Below are 26847 nucleotides of genomic sequence, written 5' to 3'. Positions count from 1 at the left end.
AACAAAAGCATCCAGCAGAGGAAGGAAATTTGTTGACAAAATTTTCCTAGTCTACAGTCCCACCACCAAGACTTGAAACTTGATAATATAGGACTGACTGGTTAGCAATGACAACTGTTGAAAAGACTAGCCTACAAGACTATTTCAGCTTCCTTCTGGCCACTGAATCTATGCTGCTACATATGAATTAGGGATAGGAGAAATCAGCCAGCAAAGTTAATTGACCAACTTCATTTCATAGGTGTCAGAACTGCACTCTCTCTATAGAGATGGGCCCATGCCAAATCCCTGATTCCAGTGTTGGAGCCAAGCTTTGTATCTCAGGCCTATTATATTAATTGCATATGGTACAAGAGGCCCTGAAGAAGAAAGAAGAAGGTGCTAGTACTTGTTAGTAAATATTAACCTTTTTAGCCTTTTACTATATATTAAAATCATTCTCATTAACTACTCTTTCAGAATCTTTTACAATATTAACAAGGAACGTCTGATTTCTAAGGCCCAGAGCGTTGGTTCTTAGCCTGCAAATGACCTGTATTCAGGAATTTAATGTGGTTGAGTGTTGGGCTAGAGCTAATTATCCTAAGCATCTCAGGTCTGAGGGAACTCAGGAAAAAGATCCCCTCAAACTAATAAATGGTGTCTCTGCAGAAGCATGCTAGAAACAGAATTAGGTGATTGACAAGGGACACTTGTTAATGCAGATGGGTTCTGTAATGGATGAAATAATGACCCATTGAAAGGTATTTAAATCATAATGTGTTGGTTATTACTGAGGGTCATAAAAAAATTAGTAATTAGGAAAACAGAACACAAAATTAGTTGTGGAAAGCCATTTTTCCCCTCTAAAAATCTGTGTTACCCCCATAAATGACAGAAGTCAGGGTGGGGAATGCAAACTGCCAGCATCCTATCATCTATGTCTACACTGCAATTTGATAACATGATTTACCTAGAGCAGCCAGGTGTCTGGTTTTCAACCCAAATGCCCAGTCAAAAAGGGACCCTGGCAGCTCTGGTCAGCACAGCTGACAGGGCATCAAAAGTCTGGTTGGCTACAACAGCCAGCTCCGCATGGCTCCCAGAAGTGGCTGGCATGTCCCTCTGGCTCCTAGGTGCAGGGACGGCCATAGGGGTGGCTCCACGCACTGTCCCTGCCTGCACCAAAACGGTCACCCCAAGCGTCAGCTCCACTGCACCCATTGGCTGGGAAGCTGAGATAAGCACCACCTGCAGCATGCATCCCAAACCCCCTCCCACACCCCAACCTCCTGCCCCAGCCATGAGCCCCCTCCTGCACCCCAACTCCCTCCCAGATCCTGCAACCCCTCTTACACCCCTGCCCCAGTCTGGAGCGCTCTCCTGTCCCCAAACTCTTTATCCCCAGCCACACCCCCGAGCTCTCACCGCTTCTGCACCCAAACCCAGTGAAAATAAGTGAGTGAACTTGGGGAGAGGGATGCAGTAAGCGGGGGCAGGGCCTCAAGGAAGGGCAAGGGTGTTCAGTTTTCTGCAGTCAGAAAGTTGGCAACCCTAGGCTTCTTCAGTTGCAGTGCTGTTTAAATGCAGTGCAGACACTTGGGTTCAGGCTGCACCCCCTCAACCTTGGGACCTTCCCCCCTTGCGGGGTCCTAGAGCCTCGGCTCCCGACCAGACTAAGCCCAGTAATCCACAATGCAGTTAAACCTCCCTGCAGCCCATGTCAGCCAGCATAGGCCAGCTGAGGGTATCTAATTGCAGCATAGATATAGTCAAAGGCCAGCTCTTTACCAGACACCACAGCTGGTAATGCATCTATTCTTTCTGTATAGTGATGTATTAATCTGATTGATAATCTTGGATTAAATAATTCCATTTGAGCCTGTTAAATTCTGAGGCTTGGAGAAGAGAGGCCTGACAGAGCTAGAAAGAGTGGCACACAACAGAGACTGACCTATCAGGACAAGTCAGTATCTACTAGATCCAGCATTCTGTGATCAACGGTTATCAATGCTTGATACTTGCAAGTCAGCATAAAATATAAAGGGGAAGGAGTAGAGAATTTATTCTCGACTCCAATTTGAGATCACTTATACTATAAAGAATGTGTATTGGTATTTCTTTGCATCTGTAGCCTAACTATAAATACAGACACTACCCTAATCTGTACCTTGTCAAATTCACTCCTAGGCAGAGGGCCAGCAAAAGGCTGCCACTTAAACTCTCAGAGTAGCCCAGAAGAGTTTTGAAAACCCAAAAAGTTAAGGGATTTGATCCAGTTTACCTTTGCATGAGTTACAGGTCAATGTCATATTTATTAAGAGAATCATAGATGTTGTACAGACTAGTCTGGGGCTGGCAAATCTGAATAGAGTGCAGCCAAAAATCATGTGAGAAAATGTTAATAAGACCACAGTAGTCCAGTCTGAAAGGACTAAAGAAACCAAATCCAACCTTTCTCATCTTGCTTAGAGCACGAAGAAGAGAAGACTAAGATGGCCACTACCATCTACAGTGATGTTAATAGCAGAAGAACAGAAGGGGGCAAGTTGTTCATGGACAACTTAAAACCTCTGTCAAAGTAATAGCTTCTTGGGTGAATTTTCATAACTCCTCGGGAACTTACTAGGAAAGTTTCCAGACTCGAGTATATCCTGGTGGGAGCAGAGATGAGAGCTGGTCAAAAAGGGGAGAAAAGATTGAGGAAGCCATTTTCCACTGGAAAAACAACAATGTTGAAGCCAAAATGCTTTGTGCAATCATGTTGATTTTAGTGACATTTTATTCCAGATGTAAAAAGTAAGGAATTCCAACAGCATTGTAGGACATTTAAAATTTTGTTTTGAAATGAAGTCATTTATTTTGTATATTTTTTAAAAGTTGAAGTCTAAATGTGTCATTTCGACTTTTCAGAATGAACCCTCCCTCCCCCCCAAATGTTAAACTTTCCTTCAGAGAATTTCTAAATGTTCAGGTTTTGTTCCAATTCTAATCCACATTTTGAAGTCCTCCGTGAAACACCATTTCCATCCTCTGCACAGCTTTAGAAAGAAGCAACAGTTAACCTAGACATCTACATAGTAATTAAACACTTGTAACAGGCCTGGGGCAACTGACTTGGCTTTCAGGGTTCAGACTGCAACGCTGTAAAATTGCAGTTTAGCTGTTCAGGCTTGGGCTGGAGTCTGAACTCTGGTACCTCACAAGGAGGGAGGAAAAACTCAAGCCCAGGCTCCAAGCCAAGCCTGAACATCTACACAGAAGTTTTACAAACCTGCAGCCATGCCTGAATCAGCAGATCTAGGCCAGAAGCCTTGTGCCATGATCGTTTATTCCAGTGTAGGTGCACCTTTAGTGGACTGCAAGTTTATTACAGGCTTTATAAGATCTGGTGAACCTGCTCACAAGTTGTGAGTGGGCTACACCCAGATACTACAGCTGGCAGATTATTCTCTCTGCCAGATATTCAATGTAACAGTACCATATAGCCTGCTGACTTGCTATAGAAGTGGGGCATATGTAGCCTTCTATCAAAATTGGGAGGGGGGGCAATAAACCCAGCTCACTTTCCATACAGATATGATGAAAGACTTGTCTGTGAAGGAAGTTTAATAAAATCAGTTTTAAACTGATTAAACCAGTGCCAACTCCTACGTGGAAGCAATCAATTTACAACTGACATATCCATTTATCTTACATTTATAAGTTAAGAAACATCCTGCATGCATCCTTCCTGTTTAGCTTTTAGAGGGGAAGGATCAAAACACAAGTGTACCTTCTTTCAGAGTTATAGGAAGAAGTTTTGAAATGGTCAACCTCTTATTTTTGTGATACCAAATGTTTTCCACATACAGTTCAGTTACAAATGCAAATCTCAGAATGTTTACCTCCTACCACCTGTTTCACGGCGTAATTTGGGTCATTAGAGGCTCAACTCCTCTGACTTGTAACTGCAGATTTTGTAAGCACAAATTTTGTTTGTTAAAATGGAGTCTTGGCCTCTGAACACATATCACCATACTGTTCTCCACATTATTATAGTGCACTTTCTGCAGAAAATTCCAGCTTTCTAAACAGGAATATTCCCCAAGGGAAGAGTTATTAGAATATGAGAGGAACGGATTTTCCACAAAGGCTATTTAAGTCCACTGGAGTAGGGGGGAGAAAATCCTATTAGCTAGCTCAAACCTTATAAGACTTCAAAAAGGTATCCTTTGAAGTTTAGGAAAGGCCTTTGAAGTGACCAAATATATCAAGGGGAGTTTAAAGAATGTGTATTGCAGGATGCCAAAAATATCCATGGAGAATTTCTATAAATTGACAAGATACAATGGTAACTGCATTGGACAAGTGACATTCTACCAAGCATGTAAAATTAGCACTGGACATCTCCACAATCAGAGTGAACTATAAACAACTGTTGTGAGTTTCTAAAAGAGACTGACCCTTCCAGGAGTTAGGAAGCTGGACAGAGCACCGGCTTTCCAGAGCTAGCGACAATCAAACTGGACTATGCACCACTTTTGATCGGTACAGTTACAGATTTTGAAAACTCTGGAATTAAGTCTCAAAGCCCATACTTTTGGGTTTTTCTATCATCAGAGTCAAAAGGGATGGTCTTTTGAATGCTCTTCTGTGGATTTTATGGTTTTCCACTATATTACCTTGAATGGGCAAGATTCTCTTCAAATGCAACTCTAGGACTGAACAGGATTCAAGACACTCACATGATAGCCAAAAGCATATTACAGGAAGCTGGTAATACTTTTTTGGTTGACCATCTGATATCTACCCATCTCCTCAAAGGTTCTGGACCAATATTACATATGGAAAGAAATATGACTTGGTGTCTTTTTATAAGTTTTATTAGACAATTTAAACACAATCAAGCTATTGTGAATATTAAACTAATATGTGAAACAACACAACTATCAAATCAGTCTCAAGATTGGATTGGAATTGAATTATCAGTTAGATGAATAAATCATTAAAATGAATACAACCCCTTCCGAATTCCAAGAAGGGATCAAAAGAGATGGCTATCCATTTGGTGGTTGTCCTAAACTAAAGAAGTTTACCAAAGTTAATCAGCTCTATCGTTCAGAGTTGGCTAAATATTTTGCTACTGAAGTCAAGTTGTCTTAACCACAACCTCAGAGCCAACCTCCTTACATTTAAATTTTTGTATGGTAGCCAACCCTTTCTTTTCCCTTTACTCCACAGAGGTGATATAACACAGATTAACAATTCACTTGGATATGTAGAAACTTGACAACCTCTATGTACCCAAGTTCACAGACAGTTTAAATTTTTTAGTACTTAACAGAGCACATTGTAATAAGCATCTCTGAGATATTCAGGCCTATTTAAGTGGAGGAAACTTCTGTTTCTGAACTTTATGGATGTTCAGACACAGCCACACTAAGTTTAGGGTGTAAAGAGATAATGGCTGGGATGTCTCCCAGCTAACAAGACAAAAATAAAAAGTGGAAAAATAAAGGTAAGATGTTTGTGAACTCTTCAGCTGTCAGTCTTCTGGATTCTCATAGCATAAGAGCTGGAACTGCAGACAAGGAGCCAAAAAGTGATGTTCTGCTGGCATAGTAGGTCTCTGTATCAGGCCTTCTTTGGGTACAGGGGGACCAGTTCTGAAAAGTGAAGGTTTCTCAGCTATACACTTTATTCTTATTTTTTGCTAACTTTGCTTAATCTGCTTTGTAGTGCCTCCCTCCAAAGCCTTCAGACAATATCAGGTACAAGGCCTACCTTGGAGTGATGCCATTTGGTCCACTCAGGTTTGAGTTAGGTCATCCTAGCATCACTTTTAGGATAAGCCTCACTTTGAGGCAGAAATTTTAAAAGAGTCTTTCGTATGCAGAATACTGTGTAACTGTGAGACACCTCCTCCCTCTGCTCAGGTCACACTTAAAACTCAGTCCCACTCTGGGGTACTCGTCAGCCCGCCTTCTGGGGCCAGTTCCTAGCCCCTTCTGAGCTACCTTAGACTCCTTATCTGCTCTTTCCTAGAGTGCCAACTTCCAGGCTGCTTTCCTGGAGTCCCTGTCAGTCTATCATTTATTGGCTGAAGTTCTCTGCACTTTGCATCTACTCCTAGGCCCTGCAGACTTCTTTGCTCCTTCTCAATTCCTTCTCCCTGAGGTGCTTTTCCCTAGCAGGTTCCCCAGTCTCCCCTCCCAAGGGACATTGGCAGCTTCTCCCAGGGACCTCCCTCCTTTAGAGGCTCCCATGGGTGATGCAAGAGATTTTTCAGCAGCTCTCTTCTGTGTGGAAACAGCACCAGAAACACTGTCCAGTATTGGAAAGCATTGAAAGTGCTGTCCAGCACTAAGAGTGCTGATGTATCACCATAAGCTGAAACAGGGAGACATGAAAATTTGGGCTTGCTTGAATTAGTGAAATTGGAGCGCTGACAGTGAAGCATAATGTTAAGGCACATATAAGTATAATTTTTTGGTAATCATAAAGATTTAAATAGTTAATAAAGGTGGTTTTAAGCAGTTAGGGCTAGGGAAAACAAGATGATGGTTGCAAGAAATCATAGCTGGAAAAACCAAATGGAGGCCTTAGAATGATCCAGCCAATGGCAAGCAGGCTGGGATGAAACAAAGGTCACTCCAAAATCTGAAGGGTGAGGTCACTGAGACAGAACATAGGTCTTCAAACAGGTCTAGCTTCTAAAGTGCAGGTTTTCAATCACATCCAGCTTTGATTGACAGAGAGAGGGCTTGAAGTTGATTGGTTGTTTATGAAGCCCTACCATTATAAGCCAATCACAATAGATCAAAATCTGTGTACAAGGTGAAGAGCTGACAGTCTTTAGTTAGTTTATCAGTGTGTGACAGTGGAAAGTACTGGTGTGTGACAGAGGACAAAGATGATCAAGAAGAAGCCAACTAAAAGAGCAGAACGAAATCACTGAAGAAGGAAACCAAACAGCTGGCAACAGAATAGAAGGACCTATCAGAGGAATACAAAGACTACAAGAGAAGCAAGCATGGTGATTTCAATAAGAATCCTAAACTAGAATGAGTGCTTTGGTCTGTATGGGATCATGAAGCTGGATGATTGTGTATGTATGTTTGTTATTACAGGCACAGTCTTTAATGTTGAAGAACTGGCTGTAAGCATCCTATCTGAGACTGGCCACTGTATACAGAAGGAAGCCACTTAAAGCTATTTTCTAATTGTAAGATATTGCAATTTTGGGTACTTGAATGTACTTTATGCCTAAGAAAATGTGTGGTTTATTTTTTTAAATATATGTTTTATAGCTGCTGTGTTTTCATAATATTTTAATGTGTTTTAGATTTACAGTATTAGGAAATATTGTGCTAAATAAAGGTTATTTGTTTTTGAAGAATTACTGCCTGAGGGTCAATTCTTTGAACAGAAAGTTGTATCCGTGTCCTCCCAAGGGTTAAGAGTTAATCCGTTCTGGGGAGTTTTCCACAAATTGGAGGGAAACCCGCTAATAAAACCCTGCCAATTCCTCTAGGGCTGGCCACCTCCCATTACCTACTAATGCAGAAAAACACTGACAATTGGTTTACTGGTACAGGCAGGCCATTATAGAGGTGCCATAGATCAGATTTTGGGGTAACCTGGGAGCCTAATCTGTTATCACATCTTCCAATGACTTTTTATTCCAAGGCCCTGGTACCACCATGCTGACACCTGTTCCCATTAGCCCTCTCCCCCTGTGGCTGGCAAGCAGTTAATTATGGCACAGGTGTGAATAACTCCATTTTCCCTGTGACATGCTCATTTACTCCAGTGACTCTGCTCACCGTATTAATCACTGTTTCCTGAGAGAAGCAGTGTGGACAGTTCAGACTCCGTGACATCTGGTAGAAAATTGTTTACCTTTGGTAGGTAGAAATATACTCGCCTTACAGGAGGGACAATTGAAGTGCAAACATCCCATTTTCAAAACGGTCTAAGTGACTTGGGAGCTTAGGTCCCATTGAAAGGGCTCCTAAATGTCAAAGTCACTTAGGAAAAATCGGAATTAGGCACTTTTGAAAATTCTACCAATTAATGCATTACGCAAGGATGCATTGTAGGTCTGTTAGAAGGAATGAGAACAGAAATCAAGAATCATAGATGCCAGCCTTGAACCCTAGCCTTGTTCCATAATAGTCTGCTATACTTGACTCTGTTTAGAGTAATCTCATTCTGTCTAATGGTCAGTAGGGAATGCTATACGAGTTAACAGAGGTAGTGCCCACTGAACCAAAACCACATTGCCTTAGTAATGAATACCCTTGATCTTCAGCTTCGAGTGCAAGCCTGCTGACATGCTGAACTGGAGTATCTTGTTACTAAATCCATTCTTAAGTCAGTCTCCTGGTTTTTTTTTTTATTGATCATGCCAAATATACATGACACTTAATGATAGAAAAATACTATGATAGTCTCCTAGCTTTCTCCCCCAAAAGAAAGTCTTTGAAAGCCTTGCGTGAAAACCTGGCCACAATCAAGTCAGTGCAAAACTCCCATTGACTTCAATAGGGCCAGGACTTCACTCCTAATTTATTAAGCATCCACTAGTCAAATGTATCCGCAAATAATTGTTAGTCCACATGAAGTTCTTTTAAGATATGAGAATAAATCCTGACAGTTTTACACAGCTTCTCTAGCAAGTTCCCCCATTAAACACAGGTAGAATTCTTACCATTAAAATAAATAAAGTCTTGGAGTGTTAAAACAAATACACACACACACACCCCGAAAGTGAAAGATAAAACCAAGTGAGAGACGATGTCGAAGGTAAATTTAAAACATGAGATTCAGCCCTTGCCATTTCTCTAGGAATATGAGAAAAAAATACTTAAGGAGAAGTTTCCAATTCCCTGTTGTAGCAGATGAGGAAACTTAACTGAAGAGTTGTTCTAAAAGTTTACTAATTAATATGGTTATTAGTGTGCATCACTGTTCACAAGTGGGAGTAGGAGGTTCACAATCTAGCTCTTGGAAAGCATTTTTGCTTTGCCTTGTATTTCAACACTGCACCATTTAACAGGGTCTCAACAAACAAAAACAGACTTTTCAGTATTCTGTGGAAGAGAGGGAAGAACCTATACATGTCTGGGGGGAGGATACATTAAAAAAACTGAACATATCCAATGCAAGAGTATCAGTCTTGCCCTAGCACCTTACACCATGAGTAGGCTCTTTGAAGTCAGTTGGGCCCACAATTAAGAGGGAGGTATTAGATATTTCACTACATGCTAGTGGTTTTTTTAGAAGAAGTGTCAGTGAAATGGAAACATTCTATAACAAGCTGTATTCATGCTCTTGGAAGTTCTGTATTTTTCTTTTCTTTCCATTTTGTGCAAAGGGTAGTGTAAGGAATTACTAATAAAGTTTAACAGGGAACTTGGTCTTTAGGTATTTGTTGCACCACTTTCTCTCCTTGCATCCCCTTGTATAAACACGTGTGCAGTATAATACAGATTTATACTCATCTGTATACTACCCCTCAGTGTAAATATTCAACACAAAACATGTCAGGCCACAAGAAGTCAGTGGCCCACCTCATCTGGTGTTCTGCCTTCAATAGTGGCTTATACCCAAGGCTTCAAAGAAGCAGGAAAAAACCTACACAATGCAATACAGGAAGGTAAGATGCTTCACTATGCCATCTAGTTATCCTGCCCTGAGAACCCTTTAAATTTCTGCATATACTTAACACAACTCAAATCTTATTTGTATCAATATCTGCCTTTTTAATCTTCCTAATTTACATCATTTGATAATATCCTGAAGTTCCATAAGTTAACCACTGAGCTTTAAAAAGCCCTTCCTTTTTATCCATTTTAAATTTATTACCTTTTAAACATGAAAGCAAACAAACAGGAAGAGAGAAACAATAGCAACTGCAGAGCATAGAGCATTTGATGAATACTAAGCTACCACTAGAGTGCTGTTCATAGACTATGAGATAGAGTCAACTTCATCATTCTTACTGAAAGTGTGATTGCTTCCTCTGAATATGTTGACAGAGTTGAACAAGTTCATAGATTATGGCTGCTTGCAGAACGGTTTATCATCTTCTAAATGTAGTGAGGTATGAAAAATGCAGAAAGTTAATGTTTCTGTAAACCACACAATCATACAAATGAACTTGGTTGAGGCTGTGTCTGAGGATTTTGAATCCTATCCCAGACAAGGCAGAAGGGGAAACATATGTGGAAGTTGTCTCAGACACCAGTTCTGAAAAATGGGATACAGCACATAAGGATACTGGAACCACAATTCAATTGAAATAGAGAAGTAGCTATACAGAGTGACAGGAAGTATTTAGGCCTTGGGTGGGGTGGGGTGGGGAGAAGGGTTACCGTACTAAAGTGGGGACAACTGTATTTTGATGTACTTGAAGAGGGGAGATGCTAGATTCAAGGTCTCCAGGACATCCATTACTCCTGGAGATTACAGTAGGGGAGTGAAAGATTCTCGGCATCTTGCTGGATCAGGCTGACTTGGGATATGTCCACAACAGCAATCAGATGAACGGGCTTACTAGGTAGCATCCTTGAGGCAATTGTAGCTACCAGGCATGTCCACCAGCTAATGGATGGGGGAAAATGTCCACCTATGAACAGCTCTGAACAATTAATAAAGAGTCATGGGCCTAAGGTTGTGCACAGAGCCGGTACTCCCACCACATAAAGACAAGCTTATTACAGAAGTGGACACCAGGAGCCCTATTGGTATGCAGCAAGCTAACAAGACAGCAGCTTCATATGAAGAACATGAGAGGCAACTGGTCAAATGCATAAGGAAGCCCATGTCCTGAAAATTCCCTTGCTCAAGGTTGGATCAAGAATTAAAAAACACAGATTTTGCAATGTGAGAGCAATGTACAAAGCTACTAAAACAATTAAAGAAATGGATAGATATTCTCTTAATGTCCTTTGAATCAATAAATGTAGATGGACAGATTCCAACTATGTTAGAGAAACAAATAAGACCAGAATCTTCTCTAGGAATGTGGAGGGTAGACATGAGACTGGCTCAGAAATCCCAATGCCAAATCAAACAGAGCAGGCACTGATTGAGTGGGAAATACTCAAAGAAAGAATTATTAGAGCTTGTTAGTTTGAAGACTCTAGTCCGAAAGCAAGCAATCATACAATAGTCCATACCAACCAATGAAAAGCCAGATGAGGAAAACAATGCTTTTTATGATTTGTTACAGGATTTATTAAGCAAGGTCCCAAAAAATGATAGTGACTATGGGTAATTTTGAACACAGGTGGTTGGAAGTAACAATGAGGGGTTGGATAAAGTTATGAGCAACTGCAGCAGGGTTTGGACATGGACTAAAATGGTTAAATATTAGTAGAAATGTACAGTGTGAACAGCCTAGTGAAAGGTGGAACAATATTCCCTTTCAAGTATATAAAGTGACATGGAACTCTCCAAATGGTACGACAAAGAAAAAGATGAAATGCAGAACTAATGCAAGAACATCCAATGTATGTGCATATAGAAGAGCAGATATGAGCAGCAGCCATAACCTTGGTATCACTAAATTGAAGGTCAAGTTCAAGATGAAGGTGAAAAGACAACTGCACATCAATAGCGCACAACTGAAAGACAAGCACAAAAAATGCTTTTCAGCCTGGAGTGAAGAATAGGTTCAATGTTCTAGTAGCATTAACTGAAGAAAACCAAGAGGTTGATACTGTGGGAAATCACAGCATGCTGTTTAGAAAGTGAAAAGACAACTCTATCACCAAAACCTAAAAGGAAAGAATGGATTGGTGATACTATTTGGCCAGCAGTGGAAAAGAAAAGAATTGTAAAGCAAAAAGTCATGAAAGCTGAGATGTGAAGAGTCAAGCAAGCAGCAAAAAAACAGAGCTCTAGACAGAGGTAAAGAGAAGTACTTGCTAGATTAAGTTTTAAAGAGACTTGTAGATGTAGGTTTTCACTTGTAACTCTTGCTAACTTTATTTTATGTGGCATCACTTCACCTATGTCCTATTGTTAACATATTGGTTTTATTCTTCCATTTAAACACAGTGATGAGTTGGTTTATAGTAAGGGTATATTTACTCCAGTTGAGTTAACAACTTGTCACATGTTTGCTTTTTAGAGGAATTAACTACAGTAACTCCTCACTTAAGGTCATCCTGGTTAACGTTGTTTCATTGCTGATCAGTTAGAGAACATGGTTGTTTGAAGTTGAACAATGCTCCCTTATAACACTGTTTGGCAGCCGCCTCTTTTGTCCACTTCTTGCAGAAAGAGCAGCCCATTGGAGCTTGCTGGTGGGGGCTTGGAACCAGGGTGGATTGGAAGCCCCCCCAATCAGCTCCCCGCTCCACTAAGTTCCCTGTGCGGCAGGCTTCCAGCAGGCTATCAATAGCCAGCGGTTCAGCTGTCCCTCCCTCCACTTGCATGTGCTGCTCCTGCCCTCTGCCTTGGAGCTGCTCCCGGGAGTCTCCTGCTTGCTGTACAGGGTGGGGGAGAGAACGGGGTGCTAATGTCAGGGTGTCCCCCTGCCCCCTGCTCCTGCCTCTCCCCACTTACCCCATCTCCATAGAGCAGCAGGGGACACAGGAGGGAGCTTTCTGTCAGCAACAACTGTCTCAACTTGCTGATCAACTTTAAAAGGTAATGTACTTTGAGTCTTTTGTCTGGTGAAAAAAAATTCCCTGGAATCTAACCCCCCCCCCTTAATATTAATTCTTATGGGGAAATTGGATTTGCTTAACATCGTTAAGTGAGGAGTTACTGTATAATATCTCTCTGAACTGTCCAACAGAGGTCACAGTTTGGGAGAAATTTGGGACCAGGGCTGTCTAGGCAGACACTCAGGATGTGACATGCATGCTTGCAGGCTGGTTGTGAGCAGCCCAGGCTAGGAGCTCCAGCTCAAAGCATTAAGGCATTCTGGGTTACAGAGCAAGTGGTGACACAACCTCTCACTGGTTGGACTGCAGCCCTGAACACAAACTGGACCATCAAAGTGGTTCCACGGAATTTCTTGGGTTTTTACATGCATCATTTAGGCTCCTAAAACATTCTGCTGGTTTGTATTACCATGACATACTAGCTATTTATCTTTCCTACTTCATATGCAGTTTCACCTACTATGTCTTTTTTACTTCAAAGCCCCACTTTCTCAAAAAGTCAACCTTCTACCTATTTATCCTCTTTTTAGGCTACCTGACAGTTACCCACCATCTAGGATTTAGATTTTTCAGTAGCTTAATGATTACTGTAACAGGGTCTTACCCAATACAGCATCACACTCTGCCATTGCCTTGGTTTTTCTTCTCCAGAGAGTCAAGGCTATTGGGAGGAAAACCTTGCAGTGTCAATTCACCTTTTGGGAAGCTTGATAACTAATGTTCAAGATATGTACAGATCTCCTACCCAATCTTCCTAGCTAGCTCACCACCCTTTGTGCAATGTTCTCAGCTTCCCCTGCTGAGGCATTCCTTCTAGCAGGTCCCTGCTCTCCACAGGTATCTCTCCCAAGTCATCTGCTTAGGGACCTCTGAAAGTTATTCAGTCTAGACCTCCTCACTGGCACTTTCTTGACAGTTCATTCCATTTTTTAACAGTACTTAACTCCCAGGTCTACACTCCTCTGTCACTGCTCTGACTGAACTCAAACTGCCCTCATATGCAAACCCCTGTATTAACTGCCTTTACCTGAAGAAATGTGCTGAACCCCGGACACCTGAAAGGACCAGCTCACCCAGTGATACTTATCTTTTGATTTCACAGCCTAGCTAGGTTTTTACTCCTCTTTTCAGTGTCACACAATCTTAGGCCTCTTAAGTTACTATTATCTTGGCTTCAGTAGCCCATGACATAGGTTCTGAAAGGCGATATATTTAATCTTGGACCTGACAGACAGCAACAGATGCAAAGGTTGGTACAGCAAGTACATCACTCTTTTCTCAGATTCTCCTGCAAGGGTTTGAAAATTTTTTTTGAGTCTTGTCTCTTACAGACTCTCTTCTGACTCCAGAGTTTAAGGTTCCCTTAGAGATCTGCATATACATTACCATATTAACCAGGTTCCTAAATTGCAGGTACACACTAATTAGCATACAGAAGTCTAACAATCCTATTGGTCATAGGTGTTGACACTGTGGGTGCTCCAGGGCTCAAGCACCCACAACAAATAGGGGGTACTCTGCACTGACCAGCCACATTGGTTCTGGACCTTCCAGGGCTGGTTGCCAATCAGCTGTTCAGTGAGCCCCTAAAGCTGGCCAGTGGAGCAACGAGCAACTGGCAGGAGGCTCTTGGAGGAGGTGGAGAGAAGCGAGCAGCAGGCACAGAGTGGGGTGGGGCACAGTGAGGATGGAGCACCCAAGGAGGGAAAAGTCAGCACCTATACTACTGGTAGTACATTCAAAAAGTGTAATATGTTTCATTGTGTTTACATATTTTTGAGCAAAATTCACCCTTACAATCCTGTATCCTTAGTCATTACTCTGCTAGACACTGAACTGATTATATATATTTATCCTTTATCTGAAACCTACATAACACATCTGGAATATTTAAGGACTTAAAGCAGAAGTAAAGGAATCCTGATAGGGAAGTGACAAGAACACTCTCTCATACAGTGGCCACGTATGTCAGTTATGCAGGAGACTTGCCAGTGAAGTCACTACATTTCTGCACCAGAATGTGAAAAGGTTTGAAGCTGAATATTAAGTGGAATGGCTTCACTCTAGGATGTGTGTGGAAAAGTCTCCTCCAATGCCTTCCAAGAGGAGTACTAGGGGCAAGAAAGGGGACTCAGTGACTCAGGAGGTCCCTTCCTATACTATGGTCTTAATGCTGAGGCGAACAATTTAAGATAGTCTTTCCTTGTTGAAACATGCAGCCCTTTGAAAAGGGATCTTTTTCTTTATGGCCCTCCAAAGATTTTTCTTGTGCTTTAGGTCTTCAAACAATCTAATTGTGGTACTAACCTAGAGACCATGGACTATTAATAGCGCTCTCAGTACATTTGTTGTTGTCAGGATCTTCTGAGGACTATAGGTAGCCAATAAATAATTGATGACCTACCGTGAAGCAGTTTCGGAGGTGATATTGGGTGTTTTAATTGAAGCCTCTGAGATTAGTCTTGAGAGGTAAAATAGATAGAAGGATCTGGGTTATACGCATAAGACCACTAAAATGTCCCCGAAGATGAAGGTTTTCAAATGATCTTTCATCTAATAGGTACAAATTTGGCAGATGAGAAATGACGCTCTAGAGAAGTTGCAGTAGATATCTGGAATCACAACTTAGCTTATTTTCCTCAGGGCATAGTATGAAACAATTGGAGAGCATGTCCATGCCAAGGACTGAAAGTATGCGGTTTATAATGTGTTGATAACAGATTCATGTTGCATACAGAAATTTGACCCCAGAAAGCCACAGTTAATTCCTTTCCACCACAGATGGACATGGGATGTGTGCTAAGGAAATCCAGCTCTCAGCATTAAGAAGTTTAAGAGATCAGAGGACAAGGTAAAATAAGATGATGTATAACATCAGTTCAACATTGCAACTCTCAAATTAAAAGTTAAATTTGCAGCAGATTAGATTATACAGAAAGGAAGAATGTTGTCCCCAAATTAGACATCTGCATTTAACCTTACAGTTCACACCAGCATGTGCTGAAATTTTTCAAAATAATGTCATGTACATGTATATGAAAGAAATCTAATGCTAAAGTCAGGGTAAATTTTTGTCATAGTGAGAGGCTTAATGATAAACCAAGAAGGTAAACTTTAAAGAATTTTCTCTTCTCCAATCTGCAAAGTGCATGAGGGTATAGACATGCTGAGGCAAAGTGGCTGATGGTGTCTGGAATAGGCAAACTTAAGAGTAAATGAAGGAATAGAACAGCTTGTCTAGTCTCAAATTCATACCTGAACATGCCTTTTCTCAGGGCATTGACCATTATGAATTGATTAGTAGGTTTACTTTTAAGTGTTCCTGCCTACACTTGGGTCTTGATCAGCCTCTGACCACCCCCACCCCTACAGCACTTCTCTTAGAGCTTGTGTGGTTCAGACCTTAACAAATCTATATGAAGCCTCTGGGAATGGAAATTATGAACAGCATGGGAATAAGAACAGCCAGTGGGAGAGAAATATTTGTGTACTGAACCAGAATTAACTCTGCAAGGGCTGAGCCCTGGGAATAGCACCTTTTGAAATCAAATTAGTGAGCACCCATATCCTAGAAGATGTACAGATTAGAGTTTGCATGGCATTTCTTGTTCTCCTACAATATGCAACCAAATGACAGGGCTTAGGTTCTGTGGAATAGCATTTATCTAAACATCGTCAGGAGATTTCATTTATATTAGGATTATATTTAGGATATTAACTAGATATATTATTGATCCTTGCTCCATTCAATTTTGGCTTCAGCAGCTTAGACAAAAATGTGATTTGAAAAGTGTCTGTTCTGGCTTTCTTTCAGAGCAATGTTGATAATCAGAGTTTATGAAAAAAATCTATATAAAATATTTAGTTGTACTGGCAACTTTTGAATCAGTACAGTTTGGAATAAGACTATATTTTGAGAAAAATTCTGGAACAGGCATTCAGGATTTCTAGGTTCTATTCTTGGCTTTTTCCAGATGTGACATTGAGACAGAAAGGGTTAAGCAACTTGCAGGCTAAATGACCAAATTCTACCTTTAAAGACATATTAGAGAAGTCTATAAATCAGGGGTCAGCAACCTATGGCACGCGTGCCAAAGACGGCACACAAGCCGATTTTTAATGGCACGCTGCTGCCTGCCGGAATCCCAGCAGGCAGCAGCATGCCATTAAAAATCCTGCCCTGCCCAGCCCAGCCCAGCCTGCTCTTCCCTGCCCTCCACTCCCACCTTAGTCCTGCCGGCTTCCCTGCCTCTTTCCGTAGTATGCTGGGTTCCTGCCCCTCCTCCGCCTCTCCGTCCCTCCCTCCCTGATGGCCGATCAGCTGATGGTCCTTGCGAGGGAGGGGGTCAGGAAGGAGCAGAGTCAGAGAAGAAGCGGACACAGAGCCTTGGGGAAGGGCGGGGGATGGGGCATATCCCCCTGCCCTGACCCCCCCACACACACACCAAGCCCTGAGCCCTGACCCCCCATACACACACACAGCCCTGTGCCCTGAGCCCCGCAGCCACACCCTCAGGCCTGTGCCCTGAGCCCCGCAGCCACACCCTCAGGCCTGTACCCCCCTCACACATACCCAGCCCTCTGCTTGACTCCTTCCTCCCCCCCCCATGACTCCAGCCCTGACTCTGGCACCCCCACAGATACCCAGCCCCCACCACCCCTTGCCCTGACACCTGCACCCCCTTCACATGCTCCCAGCCCTCTGCCCTGACTCTTGCACCCCCCACATACCCAGCCCCCCACGCCCCATGCACCCCCCACATCCTGACTCTTGCATACCCCACATCGAGCACCAAACAGAAGCTCTTGCACACACCCACACATTCCCACCTGCACCCCTTGCATCAAATGGGAGCTGCCCAGGTTAAGTGCCCCACACCCAAACCTCCTGCCCCAACCCTGAGCCCCCTCCCTCATTCTAGCTCCTGGCCAGACCCTTCACCCCCAGCCTTGTGCTCAGTGCACTCCCACTCTCAGCTCAGTGCAGAGAGAGGAAGAGAATGGGCCAGGACCAGGGAGAAGAAAGGTACCCACTGTATGCGGGCAGGGCTGGGACCCCAGACTGGCAGCGGGCTGAGCGAGCCTGGCAGCCAGGATTACGGCTGGCAGGAGCCGGCGGATGGAACCCCTGAGCAGCAGTGGGCTGAGCTGCTTAGCCCACTGCCGGTCTGGGGTCCCGGCTGCCAGCCCCACACAGCCTGCTGCTGGTCTGGGGTTCTGGCTGCCGGACCCTTGCCAGCCGGGGTCCTAGCTGCAGGCCTTGCTCAGCCTGCCGCAGGCCTAGGTCAACAGAACCCCAGACCAGCAGCGGGCTGAGCAGGCTGATGGCGTAAGATCAACATTTTAATTTAATTTTAAATGAAGCTTCTTAAATATTTTGAAAACCTTGTTTATTTTACAGTACAATAGTTTAGTTATATAATATATAGACTTATAGAGAGAGACCTTCTAAAAAATGTTAAAATGTATCACTGGCATGTGAAACCTTAAATTAAAGAGAATAAATCAAGACTCGGCACACCACTTCTGAAAGGATGCCAACTCCTGCTATAAATGGTAATTAGGGCTAGTCCTTATACATAGTTAACAAAGCCACGTTAGATATGAAACGTTTGAAATGAAAACCTGTATTATTAGAGAATTAGAGGTAATACTAATTGTATGTAGTTACTTATATCTTGTCAGATGTTAACCATGTAAACAGACAGTTCCTGTCTGTCATTATGTTACATTGATTCAAAGATCAAAAGGGATTAACATTTTGATGAAGCTTAGGCGTAACAATATCATTGTCTTTATTTCTCTTTGAAATTTGTAATAAATTACCTAGTGGTGCAAGTAGAAATCATTTCTTGCCAGTACTGCACTTATGGGAGGGACACAAGGGGGGGTGGCACGTGACCTCCCCACCTGACCCTCCATGAGACTCTTCCCTGCCCCACCCCAGGGCTCCCAGCTTTTGCCAAGTGAAGGAAAATCTGTTCTGACTTATGAATGATGATGTTTGGAGTCACATGGGCAAGCTACATGTCCATCACCATAGCCCATACTCTAATTAGAATGTTCACAGGAAGAGTCCATTAAGTGTAGACAGGTGTTTTCCAGGGTTCATTCTGAGCTAAGTGTTCCTTAATAGGCCATTCAAGTTGACTTGTCTCTTTATGTTCTGGTTAAGTACCTTGTGGGTATTACCACAGGAGCAAATATGTAGTAAACATAGCTAATATTCATAACTTGAGATACCAAGATGATACATGCATAGAAATAGCATAATCATAAGTACCACCTATTTCACATACATGACTATTCCCAAGAGAGATTCTGGGGAAAAAAAATCGCACCGTGTACCTGAGACCCTATGTGCCAGCACCATGCCCCACTGGAGTTTTGTTATCTGTTATGTAACAGCACAGATGGAGCGAGTAGCATGACTTCATTTAGCCTAAAAGAGCCGGGCTAATTTTTAGCTGTTCAGGTGCGACTGCGCCTTTGAGCCTAGTCAGTGAGGGCATACATTCAAGTTAATACTTAAACACTGAGGCCAGCTGTAAATTGCAACTGATTTTTCATCTGTTGGATCTTTATTCTTTGTATATGGAAGCATAATATTTCATTTTATAGTGGAAATAGAGTGAGTTTTGAACAAAGGATACATTTTTTCAACCTCGAGTTCTTTTTAACAATGAAAAACAACAAAAAGAAAATCTTCATGAGAGAACAAAGTCTGTATGTTTCCTGGTTTATGGGCACCAAGCAACTCTGGGAACAAAACAGGCAATGAGCTCTGCAGATGTGAAAAATTCCTAGAAATTGAAAGATACAATACACAAAAAAACCTAAAACCATCACATCTACCGCACACAAAGATACAGAAAAGGGAAGGAGCAGAGAGGAAAGAGAGATATGAACGGAGAAAAGGAGAGGAAATATAAAGAGAAAAGATTTATAGGAGAATCTTCCTTCATCTTTGAGTTCTCTTTCAGCCAGGCACAGTGCATTGTTCCTAGATAGTGGCTTTTATACAATAAGAATTCCCCTAGTATTTCAGTCCTATATTTGGTCTAACATAGCTCCCAGTGTTACAAGGGGAAAATCTATTTCTTTCACTACTGGTTAGCTGAGTTTTCTTGTTGCATAATTAGATTGAACTCCCCTGTATATTATTCTAGGCAGAGACCTACATTTTTCCCCCCACCCGTTTTATTGTTTGGTATTAGATTCATCTTGTAATGCCAGGGTCATCATCACACATTTTTCCAAAAAAATGAAGGTCACATCTGGAAACAATAGCAGCAGAGGTGCCACGTGCGGAAAAGAAAACAAACTCCAAGGGCATGTAGCCAGATATGGAGAGACAGAGGCTACCCAGCCTGCAAAACTGCAAGAGCTGCTGCCCAAAAGTGCATCTTTCATTTATCCAGTCAACCAGGCCACTTAGGTCCTTTAGGTCTGTGCCCATACTGATTCCAGTCAGCTTCTTCATAGCACTGTTCATGAGTGGAGGACAATAATGACCAACTCCTGTGCCTTTGACATGGTTCTGGCCAACCTAAAACTGCAAAACATAAGCTAACAAACCTAAACAAAGGCTTTGTTTAAGTTTGTTAGCATATGTATTGTGCTGTTAAAAATGAATGCTGCAGCAGTGAAAGGAGCAGAGTGCAGCTCTGCCCTCCACAGCCATGTCCTCTGGCACGGCTACAAAGCTGTGTGGGGGCAGAGGGCAGAGCTACCAGCATGGGGCCATCCAGCAGCCCTAAGTCTTTCTGGTACGCCATATCAGCTAGAAATCTCTTGTAAATATGAAGTATGGAGGGTACTGCCATACTTGCACTCCTGAAACTACCTATAAATGGTGGGAGATGGGCAGTTGCCTTATAGTAATCCATGCAGCTAATTACTAATGGTACATAGGAAATAGGAGGTTCTGCTTCAAAGCCATAATGCTTCACCCAAGAAATGCCTGCTGTCAAGAAGCTGCTAGAGAACTATAAAAAACTCTTGGGCCCTGATCCTGTTAGCTCAGCTCAGCTTAAGCTTTGTCAGGGTAAGCTCGAGTCAAGCTTGAAGACTGAAGTCTCCAGTTCCAATCTGGATGACCCTGATATTGGACATTGGACTATAACCTATGGAACCAATTCTGAAAGAACTCTTTGCAACTCTAAAGCTCACAATCTCTACTATGAAAGTGACTAAGAATTCTACTCAGATCTGTATGTATGATGATCAATACTCTTTTTAAATAAATCTTAATTTAGTTAATAAGAATTGGTTGTGAGCTTGTATTTGGGTAAAGTCTGAACTATTCATTGACCTGGTGGACAATGTGTCCAATCCTTTAGGATTGGTAGAACTTTTTAGTATGATGAACAAGATTTTCAGTAATTCTCATTATATTTGACTTGGCTGTCTGGATAGGAGCCCAAGGTTGGATTGTTCTGAAGGAACTGTGTTTTTGGCTAAAATCTGGGTAACCAGCAAGGTGCTGTAGAAGCTGTTTTGTTCCTGGATTGGTGAATCTAATTATTAGAAACACCACCCAGTTTTGGAGACCACCTGCCCAATTCTTTACAGTTTGCCCTGATTGTTCAATCTCAGCATACCCCTCCCCCAACCTATTCTATTCTTGATGGAAAATGGAGTATAAAAAGGTGGCAGCAACTGCACCAGGGTCTGGTACAAGAGAAATGTGTGTTTCCTGCAGTTTGCACATGAGCATTTTCCCCTGTTTGTGATTCCCAACAAAAAGGGTGGAAACCACTTCTGTACATCCTGCCACCCAACTGCTGCATCTGTGTGCTGTCAGTCCTCCAGTACAACTGGACACAAAACCAGTTACTTCAAATAGGTCCAAACAAAGAACACCTTATCACAGCACTGAAGTAGGCTGTTGCTTTTGTTTTTATTTTAAGCATTTCATTGGACATCTGTTATCGGCACCACAGTTACCAGGCCTATTGTGCCACTATGCTTTACAACTTCATTCAACTGAAAATCATTGCAGCACAACAATGGGAGAATGGTAACGAGGAAAATCCTTTGATAAAAGTTATGACAGGAATACATGGAAAGCACCTTGGCATAATACAAGTATGTTTTCCAAATTCTGTACACTTCAACAAATGGAAAATGGGCATGAAGTACTGAGTGAGCTTTCCTTACTAGTCTTCTTAATTTTAAAGAGATTTTTTGGAGAGAGCAATAGGAATGGTCACTATTTTAAAAAAAAGTCTTGCCTTTAACTTTCTCTGCCCCCACCAATTCTCACTACAGACCAAATCTTTGAACCCCAGATAAAAAAAAGTCCATATACGTGCTGTGCACGTGGGATTCTCTGTGTGGGACAAGAGTAAGGAATCCTTCCATTACATAGTACTCATGAACTATTATTGTTTCTATTATGGTAGCATCCACTGGTTCTAACTAAGTTAAGGCCTCCATGTATAGGTACTGTAGAAATAGAGAGATGATTCCTTCCCTGGAAACCTTACAGTCTTAAGAGACAAGACAGGCAAAGGTAGGGAGGAAGGAATGTAACTTGCAAGCAGAGAAAACAAATGTGATGGATTCAACTTTCATGTGTCATCCACGGATTTACTACCAATGCAGTCACAACACGAGTAGCTTTAGACTCTTGGTAGAACTGGCCAGAGTTATCCAGCAAATCTAAGAGACCTCATCCCTACACTGGACCAAACCCCACTCAGAATTGCTAGGGAGAGCTTATGTTCTTCAGAGTCTGCTAGATCTATTTTGCTGCCGCAATTTGATAGTTTGCCTCATTTAGGACCTTCCATGAGGTCAGGATAGAAGGAAATCTCCAGGGATATTCAATATGGCTGATTTTATTTCTGTCCACTTCTTATTAAGATCTGATCAAGTCAGTGTCCTACTTCCACTTTCATCGGTATCGCTGCTCTGATACTACCACCTTTTAAACTTCTAGTTGTTCCAGCTGCTACTAGGCACTGGCACTAGCTGGAATTAACCCTTAAGATAAAAATGCAGGCAGAAGACTAGCCTTGGCAGGACACTTCATTTCTAGTTTCACTGCCTGCAGTAAAGCAATTACAATCTAGTGGAATAAGCAGACATGATTTTGGCAGGAATTTTTATTTAGTTCAATTTCATGATCACAAAATGAAGTGCACAGCTGCCATCTAGTGGTCAAACATTAGTACACAGATGTCTCTAATCTTGCCCCTTTTCTACAGGCAACATCTATACTGCTTAGCCCAGGTATCACCAAATAATTCCAGTGAATTTTAACACTTCCTGTGGCACACCACAGTGCATGCTGGACTAGGTCGTTTAATGATGGTCTAATATTTCCTATGGAATGGCATTTAGTTTGCAGGACATTCAGTGTCCTCAATCAGCCCAATTACCGCTCTTTTTTTAGGATATATTTATGTGCCTTAAGATATAGAAACAACAATAGTTCAAGTCACATTACAAAAGTAATTAAGTGTTGTAACAACCTTAAATAATCACAAAAATACTGTAGGTTGAATCTTGGCACAGTCTCATAGCAAGGGCAGCTTCTTTTTTGGTCAGCTCAGAAGGAAAAAACTACCAAGCCAATCTTTAAATCCAAGGAGTGTAATGTGTAATATATACATATATATATATTATAAAACACACACATGCACTCCTGAAGTGCACTGCTTTCTAGCCCCTTTGCACAACTAATAAGATAATTTGAGTTTAAAAAGAAAAGTGAGACTGGACCTATAACATAGTCCAACTGTTTCGGGATTTAAGGATGATGGGGGGAATGTTTTTAAAGGAAAGAGATACTGTTCCTTAAAATGATGTGGGTATTACACATTCACAGCAACATTTCTTCACGAATTTCACAAGACTTACTACAAATAGCATACACCCTATACAGAAACACAAATATCAGAACAGCTGAGAAGTGACTACTCTTACATAATGTGTAAAGAAAGCATACATTTTGATTTGTGGTTTATAGGGTATGTAACTGGCGATGAATAAACTGCTAAAAGATCCAAGATTTAACAGATGAATGCAGCTTGGATAAGCATTAAATGAGCTATATTCTCTGTAACTTATTTTAGTTTGTTTCAAAAATATAACACTGAAATCTACTAAGGGAACCAATAAAGCCCACTGAAATCAGTGTAGCAGGGTTGCCAGTTTGGTCAGCAGGCTGGCCGTCCTAGTCTCTCTTTTCACCCAATGTATCCAGGACCCCACAGAGGGGATTCTACTCAGTCAGCTTCCGAATTGGTAATACCCTAGTCCTGACCATCCCAGGGCTAGGAAAAGAGGAACCTGTGATGGAGAGGGGGGTCTGGGCCCTACCACTCCATCAGGTCCCAGCCCAGGACCCTGAAAGAACAGGCTAGTCTGTTCTTGGCTCATCTTCTGTTCACCTTGCCCTGGGACACTTTCCACTCCACCCAATGTTTCAGTTTAGGGCATAGCTGATTTTTTATTTAGTCCATTTCACCAAACCCCCCGAAGTCTCAGGGCTGATGCAGACAACCCTCTCATGTCTCCATGGTTCTCTCTATCCCTGGGGTGAGATCTCAAGGTGGGGGGAGGGAGAAAGACTGACAGCTGGATCACCTCAATAAGAGCTTCTTCTGGTCCTGTTGCAGGACAGCACTCTTTCTGGAAATTGCTTCTCTCCTCCCAACTGCCAGGGCTGCTAGAGCTCTTTTTATAATACTCCTTTTCCCAGGAGCATGCTCAGCAGCACCTGAGGGTATGGTACTCTGTACTACAAAGCAGCATCCCCATATTCACCACTATCATAATTATGATAGGTTTTGTACAAAGTATGCCTTGTGAGGTATCACTTTAAAAGTTTTGATCTGTTGAACATTTTTATCCTGTTGGATCATATGTGCTATCATTGTATGTGCAGTTATTCTGTATGTGTGTTACTGAAATATGTTCTGAGGTTAGGAACCCACAACCAGTCTTTCAGGTACAGCAATGGAGTAGCAAGATATGCTGATAGCCCATTAAAGGGAATCCACTTTCCCAGCAGCCATCCCAGAAGACTTCTCAGAGAGAGCACTTAGACAATGGAGACTATCTGACCAATGTGGGCAGACCGCACATCACAAGCAGCGATCTTGCCAGCCAGCTGGATAAAACTAGTACTGGGTCTCTCCCTCCCCTCCAGCCCCCAAACTCAACACCTGGAAGATTAAGACTTTGAGCTGAGGCTGGTGATCCCAGCCTGGAAAAGAGCCCCAGCCTGTGTATTGAAGACCTGTAGCCTGCTTCAATCATCTGTCAAGATGAAACACTGCTTGATTCAAATCCTGTTTAGGTTGTAGAACTCAGACTGTGAATTTATTTTATTTCTTAGGTAACCAGCTTTGATCTGTACACCTGCTACTTATAGTCACTTAAAAACTAATATTTCTGTAGTTAAGATATCAGTTTTATATTTTACCTTAAACAGCATCTTTTGGTTGAAGTGCTTGGGAAATCACAGCTCAGTGTACAAAGGCTAGTGTGTATCATCTCCACATCGAGAGAAGGGCAGACTGGGTAATGAACTTGCCCTGCTCAGAAGCCTGACCAGTGTAAGATGGTCCAGTTCTGGAGTGCAAAACTAGGGAGCTGTAGGGAATTTGCTGGAGCCTCTTTTGTTGGCTCATGAGTGGTTGGCAAAGCGTTCATGTAACTCAGTAGGGTGTGTCCCTGCCTGTGGATGTCTGTAAGTGAAGTACCTGCCAGAAGTTGTGACTTAACAACAGCACCACCGTGTGAGAGGGATACCCCAGATTGGTGGGACAGAGAGCTCAGTGGTCTCAGAGTCCAGGTTGCACCCCAGGAACCCATCACAGAGGATGAGAGCTTTCCTGTGTTCCACACTCCTTTGCCCTTGTGACAGAGTGCTGTTGGCAGCTATAAAATGAGCCCTTTGAAAGCCAGCATCCTGGTCACTAGATCACCCAGGGCACTGGAAGCAATTAGTGTAGTCAGGATTTGGAAGGGTAGAAGGGCTTGAGGGGCTAGTGAAGTAATTAATTTGACAGCTGGGTAGCTCTGAGAAGAAAACAAGCATCATGAAAGGTTGAGCCATGAGCAGGAAGGGGGCTCCATGAAACTACTGTTACAGTGTGATGTACCCGGAGCATAAATAGCAACAAAGCACTTGGTAGAGGTACCTTGGTGGACTGTGTGTGTGGCTTAATTTACAGAGAGGGCCAGCCAGCCCTCCTAAGAGCTGACGGGGGAACCCATTCACAGTCCCACATGACTAAAAAACTTGTGTAGGATTTAAAACAACTCTAATCATTTTACCCTGCAGGACAAACAAATTTTAAGCACTTTAACCTTCTCTTCAAATGCTCTCCTCTTTCCACCTCCTATATGATGTGATATATTGACTATGATGTATTTACACACACTATCATGGTATTATGTGTAAATCATAATGCAAGTGCTTCAGAAGCTCAGGGCCCCTGCTTTATCCCTGTGTCTGTAAAGTACAATGCAGAAGTCTGCCAACAGCTAAAGAATTAAATAAAAATAAATATTTCAAGAATAAACTCAGAAGGCAATTATTTTCTATCATATCATTTTTAAATGTTGAATGGTGCAGCTCCTAGACTGCATCTAGAATGCCTAGCAGAAGCACAAGAAGTCTGGACCAGCTACACCGTGCAGCTTGTCTCTGTTTTCCCACCTCAGTGTGGGAGGCATCTCTTCTACCCATCACCCCTTGGGCAGCAAACTTCCCCACTCCCCTTTCCGAGATCTTTTCCCCTCTGCCCACTCAGCACCCCCATAAACCCAAACCCCAACCCAAGATTTTCAAAAACAGGCAACTAAAGTTATGCTATGCAGGGCTGGCTTTAGGCCAATTCCACCAAATCCCCTGAATCGGGCCCCGCGCCTAAGAGGGCCTCATGCCCAGTGAGAACCCTTCCCTGGCTAGAGGCGCCTTTTTAATTTTTACTCACTTGGCGGTGCTCCAGGTCTTCAGCAGCACTTTGGCAGCGGGTCCTTCAGTGCCACCGAAGACCTGGAGCGAGTGAAGGACCCACTGCCGAAGACTCGGAGCACCGCCTGGGTGAGTACAAGCCCCATGTGGTTTTTTTACATTTTTTTTTTTTAGGTGATCCCTGCTGGGGCCCCGCTGAACCTGTTCAAATTGGGCCCCGCACTTCCTAAAGCCGGCTCTGATGCTATGGGTGACATTTCCAAG

General features: G+C 42.4%; 1 long non-coding RNA gene across 1 annotated transcript in view; it reads right to left on the bottom strand.

The window, feature by feature from the left end:
- LOC127047293 (uncharacterized) overlaps nt 1–26847 on the bottom strand; it is an 83616-nt gene that overhangs the window by 56005 nt on the left and 764 nt on the right. The window lies entirely within an intron of this gene.

Source organism: Gopherus flavomarginatus, chromosome 3 (assembly GCF_025201925.1).
Source record: "Gopherus flavomarginatus isolate rGopFla2 chromosome 3, rGopFla2.mat.asm, whole genome shotgun sequence".
Lineage (NCBI taxonomy): Eukaryota > Metazoa > Chordata > Testudines > Testudinidae > Gopherus > Gopherus flavomarginatus.
The sequence above is the reverse complement of the archived record's forward strand: the minus strand, read 5'-3'. Positions and strand labels throughout refer to the sequence as shown.